This window comes from Equus quagga, chromosome 2 (assembly GCF_021613505.1).
Source record: "Equus quagga isolate Etosha38 chromosome 2, UCLA_HA_Equagga_1.0, whole genome shotgun sequence".
Classification (NCBI taxonomy): Eukaryota; Metazoa; Chordata; class Mammalia; order Perissodactyla; family Equidae; genus Equus; species Equus quagga.
The window spans coordinates 116,361,918-116,373,213 of record NC_060268.1 but is presented as its reverse complement, the minus strand read 5'-3'; positions in this window follow the sequence as shown (position 1 = coordinate 116,373,213).

Here is an 11,296-nt window from a genome sequence, read left to right as displayed (position 1 = left end):
ATAGCAGAGACATGTGACAGTCCAGGAGAGAAGCCTGTGCTTCCTCAACCCAGAATGAAGCCACCTCCTAGAACTCTAGCTCACTAGTCTATTGATGTTTCTCTCGAGTATTAATTACTCCCAGAAAGTTCCAGGTAAGGGTGAAAAAAAGCCTCTGGATCTTGGAGGCAGAGACAGCCCTGGCTGTGGCTGCAGGGATCCTGGGGTCTGGCCATTATCTATGAGTCACTGCGGGCTCTGTTATCTCGCGGAGGCAGGTCTCCAGTGAGTGCTTCCAGGGAGCTTGGAGGCTCTGGAGCAAGTTTTGAGGGACCACTTCTAGTCATAGGTGACTCTGGGAGCCTTTGTTAAATCTTTGTAAATCAGAAACCGATAGGCTTCAGGGGAATTATGATAACCAAGAGAAAAGTCTACAGGCTGGAGTCAGTACGTGCCAGGAGAAATGGAGGCCTCAGAGGACTCTTCATTTGGGAAATGATACACTTTTGTGCTGATGATACCCCAAGTTAGTGAGCTGGCTTTCACAAAAGCCTGGGCTACAGGGTTAGAATGCTCACCGTTGATTAATTGGAGACGTGTAGTGTTCATAGGGCCTTCCTCCCCAATGCTCACCTAACATTTATTCCTCTTACCTCATCTCCCACCCTTCTATCACCACCTCACTGGCTACTAGGATAGCATGGCCCTTTAGAAAAATAAAAGGCAGAGGGGCCAGTCCAGTGGCATACTGGTTAAGTTTGAGTGCTCCACTTCTGCGGCCTGGGTTTGTAAATTCCGATCCTGGTCATGGACCTACACTACTTGTCAGCCATGCTGTGGCAGGGACCCAAATATAACGTGGAGGAAGATTGCATGGGTGTTAGCTCAGGGCTAATCTTCCTTAGAAAAAATAAATAAATAAATAAAATAAAAGGCAGAGAAAATGCTATAAAGTTAGTGTGATGGGGTGAGTGAGTGGAATTTGACTGGACTTAATTTTATTGCTCTGTGTCTATACAGAGAGGCATAAAGATGAAATAAATGTGGAGTCAGACAACTGAGGACACTTCTCTACCACTTGTCATGTGTGTATCACAGGTGGCTTCATCTCCAAAATTTTTCTCTTGTGTGAAGTGGCCTGAAACCACAGAGAAGCTCCTCAGATATTTGTTCCCTTACCTTTGAAATAAAGGCCATGCTTTTGAAGGTTGGTCCAATGGGCTTTATCATCTGGCTAAGGTTTCCAAATAAAATTAGCATAACTTAATAGAAAAGAAAAATAAACTCCAAACAAACCCTGAATATTTGACAAATTAACATGTAGTAAATACAGCTTCACAAGTAAATGCTGGTGTTTGAACAACAACTAAGTATTTACAGAAATATCTTCTCACTTCATAATATATCGTAAATTCTAGTTGAATTAAAGAGCTCTATATGGACAATGAAACCATAGCAAAATATGGTGAATATTTAACTCATCTCTTAATGGCAAGTAACTTAAGCACAAAAGCGAAGAAGGAGGAAGAGAAGGAGAAACAAGTGAGATATCAATAGATTTAACTATATAAAATTTTAAACCTCTTACATTGAAAAATATCAGGAATATACAAGAGAATTAATATTCTTTTCTTTTTTTGAGGAAGATTAGCCCTGAGCTAACATCCGTGCCCATCTTCCTCCACTTTACATATGGGATGCCTGCCACAGCATGGCTTGATAAACGGTGTGTAGGTCCACTCGTGGGATCTGCACTGGTGAGCCCTGGGCCGCCAAAGCAGAGCACACAAACTTAACCACTATGCTACCCCTCCAGCCCTGGAATTAAAATTACTAAGATTAAAAAAATCTATCCAAGTCCATAAGTAAAATATAAGCACTTAAAAGAAATATGGTCAAAGGATGGGAATAGAAAACAACAAAAGAAGAATTCTAAGCGATATAAACGTGAAAAATCCAACTCATTATAAATCAGAAGAGCAAGATCTAGACGTTGCCTATAAAATGGCAAATGCTAAGAGGCATATTAATATTCAATGCTAGCAAGGGTGCAAATGGGCCGTATAATGCACAGCTGTGAAGTGGGGGACACAAGTGACCCCATGTAGGGGACCTGCCACCGGAGAAACAGAAGGTGTGGGGCAGCTTGCTTCTAAGAGGAAGAGGAAAGGGAGGGCTTGGGACATACCTGTCCAGTTTTTCCTTCAAAATTCACCTGTCACACATAAGTCATCCCCAACACACACCTCTGCAGGAGAGGGGTGAATGAGGTTGGAAGAAGGCAAGTGTGTGACAGTTGGAGGAGATCTCTTGGTATGGAAAGAAACATCAGGAGTTGGACAGAAGTCCCCCATCTCAACAACAAGCATATTCATTGTTTTTTCTTTTTGATTGTTTAACTACTTATATTAATTTTCCATTGCTGAGCAACAAATTATCAAAAACTTAATAGCTTAAAACAATACACATTTATTATCTTCCTGTTTCTATGCATCAGGATTCTGGGCATAGCTTAGATGGGGCCTCTGTAATGCTCCAATTGAAGAGTTGGCCAGGATTTGGTTCTCATCCAGAGGCTCAACTGGTAATGGACCCACCTCCAACCTCACTCAGGTTTTTGGCAGAGCTCATTTCCTTGTCACTGTAAGACTTCAGGGGCCTAGCTTCTTGCTGGCTATCGGCTGGAGGCCTCGCTAAGCTCCTAATGGCTTCCTGCAATTCCTTGACATGTGGCCCTCTCTATAAGTCCTATTATAACATGACAGCTTGCTTCTTCAAATGGAAAAGAGAGAATTGCTAGTAAGATGGAGTCTCATATAACATAATGTAATCACAGGACTGACACACATCATCATCTTTGCCACATTCTATTGATTAAAAGCAAGTCAGAGGTGTCATCTACACTCAAGGGTAGACCACACAAGGGTCTGAACACCAGAGGTGAGGACTAAGGGGGCCATCTTAGAGTGTGCCCACCACACTACTGGATAACAGGTACAATCTGGCCCCAAATAAAGGGATGCTCACTATCCTCACTCTTCCTATCTCATCATATTTTATAATCTGACTTTTACAATACTCTAATCCCAAGTATCATATTCCTACATTAATCAGGACTATTGGTTTTAAAATGACATATACCCAACCCAAAAATAGCTTATGAAAAACGGCAAATTTATTAACTCACAAATACAAGAAATAAATGAATATCAAAACTATAAGAATGGTAAGGATGGATCTCAAGAAAAATTGAAACTAGGCCTTCAAATGCTAACAGGACACTTTTTCCATCTGTCATGAATGCATCTCTTTGTGTGTTAGCTTCATTATCTCTTATTGTGGTGAAATTTCTCTAAATAGTGTTAAACATGGCTACTGATAGCACTTAAGTTTTGTATCTAAAGCTTCTGAACTGGGTAGAAATGGGCCCTTTCTGGTTAAAAATACCAGATAGGGACTTTTACTTCCATGCATGATGGAGTAGCCTATTGCAGAAAAAGTTAAAAGATGTTGTTGAGATCAACTTTAAAAGCCAGATAGGATATATTTTTAAAATCCACTTATTTTTAAATCAACTACAAGAATAAAGCTGGGAAAGGGCCAAAAATGTGGAGACTAAACAACATGCTGCTGAACAAACAATGGATTATTGAAGAAATTAAAGAAGAAATCAAATATTATCTGGAGACAAATGAAAATGAAAACACACCGTACCAAATTATTTGGGACGCAGCAAAGGCAGTCCTAAGAGGGAAATTTATTGCAATACAGGCTCACCTCAATAAGCAAGAAAAATCTTACATAAACAACCTCAAACAACACCTAACAGAATTAGAAAAAGAAGAACAAACAAAGCCGAAAGTCAGTAGAAAGAGGGAAATAATAAAAATTAGAGCAGAAATAAATGATATTGAAACAAAAAAGACAGTAGAAAGGATCAATGAAACAAAGAGTTGGTTCTTTGAAAAAATTAACCAAATCGACAAACCCTTAGCCAGACTCACTAAAAAAAAAAGTCTCAAATAAATAAAATTAGAAACGAGAGAGGAGAAATCACAACAGATACCGAAGAAATACAAAGGATCATAAGAGAATACTATGAAAAACTATATGCCAACAAATTGAACAACCTAGAAGAAATGGATAAATTCCTAGACTCATACAACCTACCCAAACTGAATCAGGAAGAATTAGAGAATCTGAATAGGCCAATCACAAGTAAAGAAATAGAAACAGTAATCAAAAACCTCCCTAAAAACAAGAGTCCAGGGCCAGATGGCTTCTCTGGAGAATTCTGCCAAAAATTCAAAGAAGATTTAATACCTATCCTTCTCAAACTATTCCAGAAAATAGAGGAAGATGGAGCACTCCCTAATACATTCTATGAAGCCAACATCACCCTGATGCCCAAACCTGACAAGGACAACACAAAGAAGAAAAACTACAGGCCAATATCACTGATGAACATAGATGCAAAAATCCCCAACAAAATTTTGGCAAACCTAATACAGCAATACATCAAAAAGATTATGCACCATGATCAAGTGGGATTTATACCAGGGACACAGTGATGGTTCAACATCCGCAAGTCAATCAACGTGATTCACTACATTAACAAAACGAGAAACAAAAACCACATGATCATCTCAATAGATGCAGAGAAAGCATTCGACAAGATCCAACATCCATTTATGATAAAAACCCTCAATGAAATAGGTATAGAAGGAAAGTACCTCAACATAATAAAGGCCATATATGACAAACCCACAGCCAACATCATACTCAACGGACAAAAACTGAAACCCATCCCTCTCAGAACAGGAACAAGACAAGGGTGCCCACTTTCACCTCTCTTATTCAGCATAGTACTGGAGGTTTTGGCCAGAGCAATTCAGCAGGAAAAAGAAATAAAAGGAATCCAAATAGGCAATGAAGAAGTAAAACTCTCGCTGTTTGCAGACGACATGATCCTATATATAGAAAACCCCAAAGAATCCATAGAAAAACTATTAGAAAGAGTCAACAACTACAGCAAAGTTGCAGGGTATAAAATCAACATACATAAATCAGTAGCATTTCTATATGCTAACAATCAACTAACAGAAAAAGATCTCAAGAACTCAATCCCATTCACGATTGCAACAAAAAGAATAAAATACCTTGGGATAAATTTAGCCAAGGAAGTGAAAGATCTATACAACAAAAACTACAAGACCTTCTTGGAAGAAATCAACGACGACATAAAGAGATGGAAAGACATTCCATGCACGTGGACTGGAAGAATAAAAAATGTCCATACTACCTAAAGCAATCTACAGATTCAACGCTATCCCAATCAGAATTCCAATGTCATTCTTTACAGAAATTGAACAAAGAATCCTAAAATTCATATGGGGCAACAAAAGACCCCGAATTGCTAAAGCAATCCTGAGAAAGAAGAACAAAGCTGGAGGCATCACAATCCCTGACTTCAAAACATACTATAAAGCTACAGTAATCAAAACAGCATGGTACTGGTACAAAAACAGATGCACAGACCAATGGAACAGAACTGAAAGCCCAGAAATAAAACCACACATCTATGGACAGCTAATCTTTGACAAAGGAGCTGAGGGCCTACATGGAGGAAAGAAAGTCTCTTCAACAAATGGTACTGGGAAAACTGGACAGCCACATGTAAAAGAATGAAAATTGACCATTCTTTTTCACCATTCACTAAAATAAACTCAAAATGGATCAAAGACCTAAAGATTAGGCCTGAAACAATAAGTCTTCTAGAAGAGAATATCGGCAGTACACTCTTTGACATCAGCTTCAAAAGAATCTTTTCGGACACCATAACCCCTCACATGAGGGAAACAATAGAAAGAATAAACAAATGGGACTTCATCAGACTAAAGAGCTTCTTCAAGGCAAGGGAAAACAGGATTGAAACAAAAAAACGGCCCACTAATTGGGAAAAAATATTCACAAGTTATTTATCCGACAAAAGGTTAATCTCCATAATATACAAAGAACTCACACAACTCAACAATAAAAAATCAAACAACCCAGTTACAAAATGGTCAGGGGACATGAACAGACATTTCTCCAAAGAAGATATACGGATGGCCAATAGACACATGAAAAGATGCTCATCATCACTAGTCATCAGGGAAATGCAAATCAAAACTACACTAAGATATCACCTTACACCTGTTAGAATGGCAAAAATATCCAAAACCAAGAGTGACAAATGTTGGAGAGGCTGTGGAGAAAAGGGAACCCTCATACACTGTTGGTGGGAATGCAAACTGGTGCAGCCACTATGGAAAACAGTATGGAGATTCCTCAAAAACTTAAGAATAGAAATACCTTCTGACCCAGCCATCCCACTACTGGGTATCTATCCTAAGAACCTGAAATCAGCAATTCCAAAAGTTCCATGCACCCTTATGTTCATCACAGCATTATTCACAATAGCCAAGTCATGGAACCAACCTAAGTGCCCAGCAACTGAAGATTGGATAAAGAAGATGTGGTGTATATATATACAATGGAATACTACTCAGCCATAAAAAAGGACAAAGTCGTCCCATTCACAACAACATAGGTAGACCTTGAAGGTATTATGCTGAGTGAAATAAGCCAGATAGAGAAAGATGAACTCTGTATGACTCCACTCATAGGTGGTAGTTAACATATGGACAAAGAGAACTGATCGGTGGTTGCCAGGGGAAAGGGGGGTCGGGGGAGGGCACTAGGGGTGAAGTGGTATACCTACAACAAGACTAATAATGATGTACAACTGTAATTTCACAAGGATGTTAACTTTCATAACCTTAATAAAAAATCCACTTATTTTTTTTTCTCAGGATTGCTTTGGTTATTCAGGGTCTTTTGTTGTTCCATATAAATTTTAGGATTCTTTGTTCTATTTGTATGAAGAATGTCATTGTGATTCTGATTGGGATTGCACTGAATCTGTAGACTGCTTTAGGTAATATGGACATTTTAACTATGTTTACTCTTCTAATCCATGAGCATGGAATATCTTTTCACTTCTTTATGTCTTCTTTGATTTCTTTCAATAATGTCTTATAGTTTTCAGTGTATAGGTCTTTCACCTCCTTGGTTAAATTTATTCCTACCGGGGGACTGCTGGGAAGATGGTGGCATAAGAGTACTCTGAACTCACCTCCTCCCATGGACACAACAAATTTACAAGTACCCTTAGAACAATTACCCCTGAGAGAGAACTGGAACTGGATAAAAAGAACCCCCACAACAAGGGATAATGCTGACTGAGGTGGAAGAGGCAGAAATACCTTTCTGGAGAGGAAAATGCCACATTCTAACCATGGCACTTTGTGGCTGAGAGCAACCTTAAGCTATGAAGCTTTTCCTGGAGGAGTGAAGGATCTGAGCAGGAGAGCTTTGCCACAACAAGCAGCTTTTGAACTCAGCACAACTGAGATGAGTGCCATGCTATCTGGCTTTGCTCGCTATTAAAAACAATAGGGAATACCCTCAGAAAAGCTATCAGATATAAGAGAAATAAAAGCCTGCTCTTAAAGGGCCCACACACAAATTCACCCAGTCTGGAAAGCAACACATAATCACCAAAAAAAAATGTGCACAGTCCTTTGGTGAAAGAGATTCACTTGATAGGCTCTGAGCACATCTCAAAGAGACAGGAGGCAGCAGGCAGCTGGGACCACCTCCCCAAGGACTGAGACATTGGTGGCAGCCATTATTGTGACCTAGTGTAGGCATGCTGACATAGACACTAGCAGATGCCATTGGAGTTCTTCCCTTGGCCTGTTAGCACAGGGGTCTGTCCCACCCACTAGAGTACAAATTGAGCTCAATCAGGGCAGGCAGCTCACCCTAGGGACTGGCCCCTCCACCAGCAAGCCCTTGGGAAACTTGTGGACCCACATAGGCAGGGTGTGTGGGGTCTCTGCAGCAGGGCAAGTGGGTCTGCTTCAGGGGGGGCAGGGCATGCACATGGGACAGAACTACACTGAGGGTGTGTGGGCCTGTGGGCGATGGGGTTTGTCAGCTGGAGCAGACTTGTGCTTCTCCAACAGCCACACAGGGGATTGGGCTCATCTTCCAAAGCCTGAAACAATTGTGTGCTGCCACACCTGGGGCTGGCCCCACCCACCTGCATTCCTGAGAGAAATGACAACAGCCTTGCAGGCTGGAGGCCTACAGCAATTGTGAGCCCCTGAGCCTAGCAACCAGCCGTGCTGGGGGACAACTCACTTAATAGTAGAACTGTAGCAGGAATGTGCTATTAGATCTTGCAGCCAACTGTTCTGGGGCTCCTTTTCCCAATAAAGTGACTGAAGGGACCATAGTAGCCTCTCACAGCTGAGCCTTACAACCACCAGCCAGGGGAACAGCCTAGCCTCCCCAGGCACCTGCAGTAAGAGCAACCCTGCCACCACAGAAGGACACATGTAGCCCACACAGGGGACACTCCTGGAACATGTGGAACTGGTGAAAAGAGGAAAGCACGTTGCTGGGCCTCATAAGGTATTGCTTACATAAGACCACTTCTCCAAAACTGGCAGATGTAGCTGATCTACTAGTACATAGACATAAGCAGAGAAACAGGCAAAATGAAGAGACAAAGGAACATTCCAAATAAGGGAATAGCACATATCCTCAGAAAAAGAGCTAAATGAAACAGAGATAACCTGCCTGATAAAGACTACAAAATAATAGTCATAAGGATGACTTTCACTTCTTCCCTTCCAATTTGGATCCCCTTTATTTCTTTTTCTTGTCTAATTGTTCTGGCAAAACTTCCAGTACTATGTTCAATAAGAGTGATGGGAGTAGGCACCCTTGTCTTGTTCCTGTTCTCAGAGGAATGGCTCTCAGTTTTTCACTGTTAAATATGATTTTGGCTGTGGGTTTGTCATATATGGCCTTAACTATGTTGAAGTACTTTCATTCTATACCCATTTTATTCAGAGTTTTTTTTAACAACATAAATTGATGTTGGCTCTTATCAAATGCTTTCTCTGCCTCTATTGAGATGATCCTATGATTTTTATTCTTCATTTTGTTAATGTGGTGTATCACGTTGATTGATTTGCAGATGTTGAACCATCCCTGCATCCCTGGAATAAATCACACTTGATCATGGTGTATGATGCTTTTAACATATTGTTGTATTCAATTTGCTAATATTTTGTTGAAGACATTTCCACCTATGTTCATCAGCAATATTGGCTTGTAATTTTCCTTCTTTGTGTTGTCCTCGTCTGTCTGGTCTTGGTACCAGGATAATGTTGGCCTCATAGAACTAGTTAAGAAGTGTCCCATCCTCTTCAATGTTCTGGAATAGTTTGAGAAGGATGGGTATTAAATCTTCTTTGAATGTTTGGCAGAATTCTCCAGAGAAGCCATCTGGTCCTAAACTTTTGTTTTTCTGGAGGTTTTTGATTACTTTTTCAATCTCTTTACTTGTGATTGGTCCATTCAGATTCTCTATTTCTTCTTGATTCAGTTTTGGGAGGCTGTGTGACTCTAAAAATTTATCCATTTCTTCTAGTTTACCCAATTTGTTGGCATATAGCTTTTCACAGGATTCTCTTATAATCCTTTGATTTATGTGGTGTTTGTTGTAATTTCTCCTCTTTAAGTTCTGATGATATTTATTTGAGTTTTCTCTCTTTTTTTCTTAGTTAGTCTGGCTAAGTGTTTGTCAGTTTTGTTTATCTTCTCAAAGAACAAGCCCTCAGTTTCATTGATCCTAATTATTCAGGAAATGAAAATCAAAACTACAATGAAATATGATCTCACACCCATCAGAATGGCTATAGTTAATAAGATAAGAAATAAGAAGTGTTGGAGAAAATGGAACCCTCATACACTGCTGCTGGCAATGCAAACTGGTACAGCCACTATGGTAAACAGTATGGAGATTTATCAAAAAATTAAAAATAGAAATACCATATGATCCAGCTATCCCTCTACTGGGTATTTATCCAAAGAGCATTAAATCAACAATTCAAAGAGATTTATGCATCCCTATGTTCATTGCAGCACTGTTCACAATAGCCAAGACATGGAAGCAACCCAAGTGCCCATCAACAGATAAATGGATAAAGAAGATGTGGTATACATATACAATGGAATACTACTCAGCCATAAAAAGATGAAATCATGCCATTTGTGACAATATGGATGGATCTTGAGGGTGTTATACTAAGCAAAATAAGCCAGACAAGAAAGACAAACACCATATGATTTCACTCATATGTGGAAGATAAACAAAGACGTGGGTAAGGAGAACAGATTAGTGGTTACCAGAGGGGAAGGGGGTTGGGGGAGGGCAAAAGGGGTAAAGGGGCACATATATATGGTGATGGATCAAAACTAGACTTTTGGTGGTGAACATGATGCAGTCTATACAGAAACTGAAATACAGTGATGTACACCTGAAATTTACACAATGCTATGAGCAATATGACCTCAATAAAATAATTAAATTAAAAACCACCACCAACAACAAAATATCAGAAAATATTTCAAATTAAAGTAAAATAAAATTTTTAAAAATACACTTAAGGCACTGGGGGGTTGTTGAAGCAAAGAGGACTAGAAGCACCAATATTCCAGATGGGGGAAACCATGGATTTATCAGACAACGTTCTGCAGCCACTTTCCCTGGAAGCATTTGCTAACTTTGGGCACAGAGGAAAGAGGCTAAGAATCTGAGTTCTGCTTAGACAAAGGGTTATTACTAGGGAACAGTGAAACCAGCAGAAACTCTAGCAATCTTCTGGAATTGAAGAAGAAAAATGAGAGACTTGAAGAGCCCACATTTTAATGAGAAGGGAAGGGAAAAGAACTACACTTGGCAGATGGACAATTTTCCTCTCAAGAAATTTGCTGAATCCTGAAGCTGCACAGGGAAGGGGGGAAAATCTCTGAAAAGTGAAGAGGTATATTTAACAAGCTCGAGTTGTTGAGGAGACAAGGTAGTTCAGGAACCTCCAAGAGGAAGAGCTCAGGTATACACACAAGGCTCTTAGCTGTAATCCCTAGAGAATCGTGCCCTAGGACTATGGGTGAGAGGTAAATGGAGCCTTTCTAAAGCTGCAGCCACACCTGACTCGCATAGATCCTGATCAAAGTGATCAGCTAGCATCTGTCTCCCTATAAGAAAAAGAATAGTTTTATTTGGAACTTTTCCAATTATTTTATATGCAATGTCCAGCATAGAATGTCAAGACTCTCTAGGACCAAATGACCAAAAACACCAAGAGAAAGAAAAAACAGACAACTTAAAAAGACTCTCGGGTGAACTAGATAT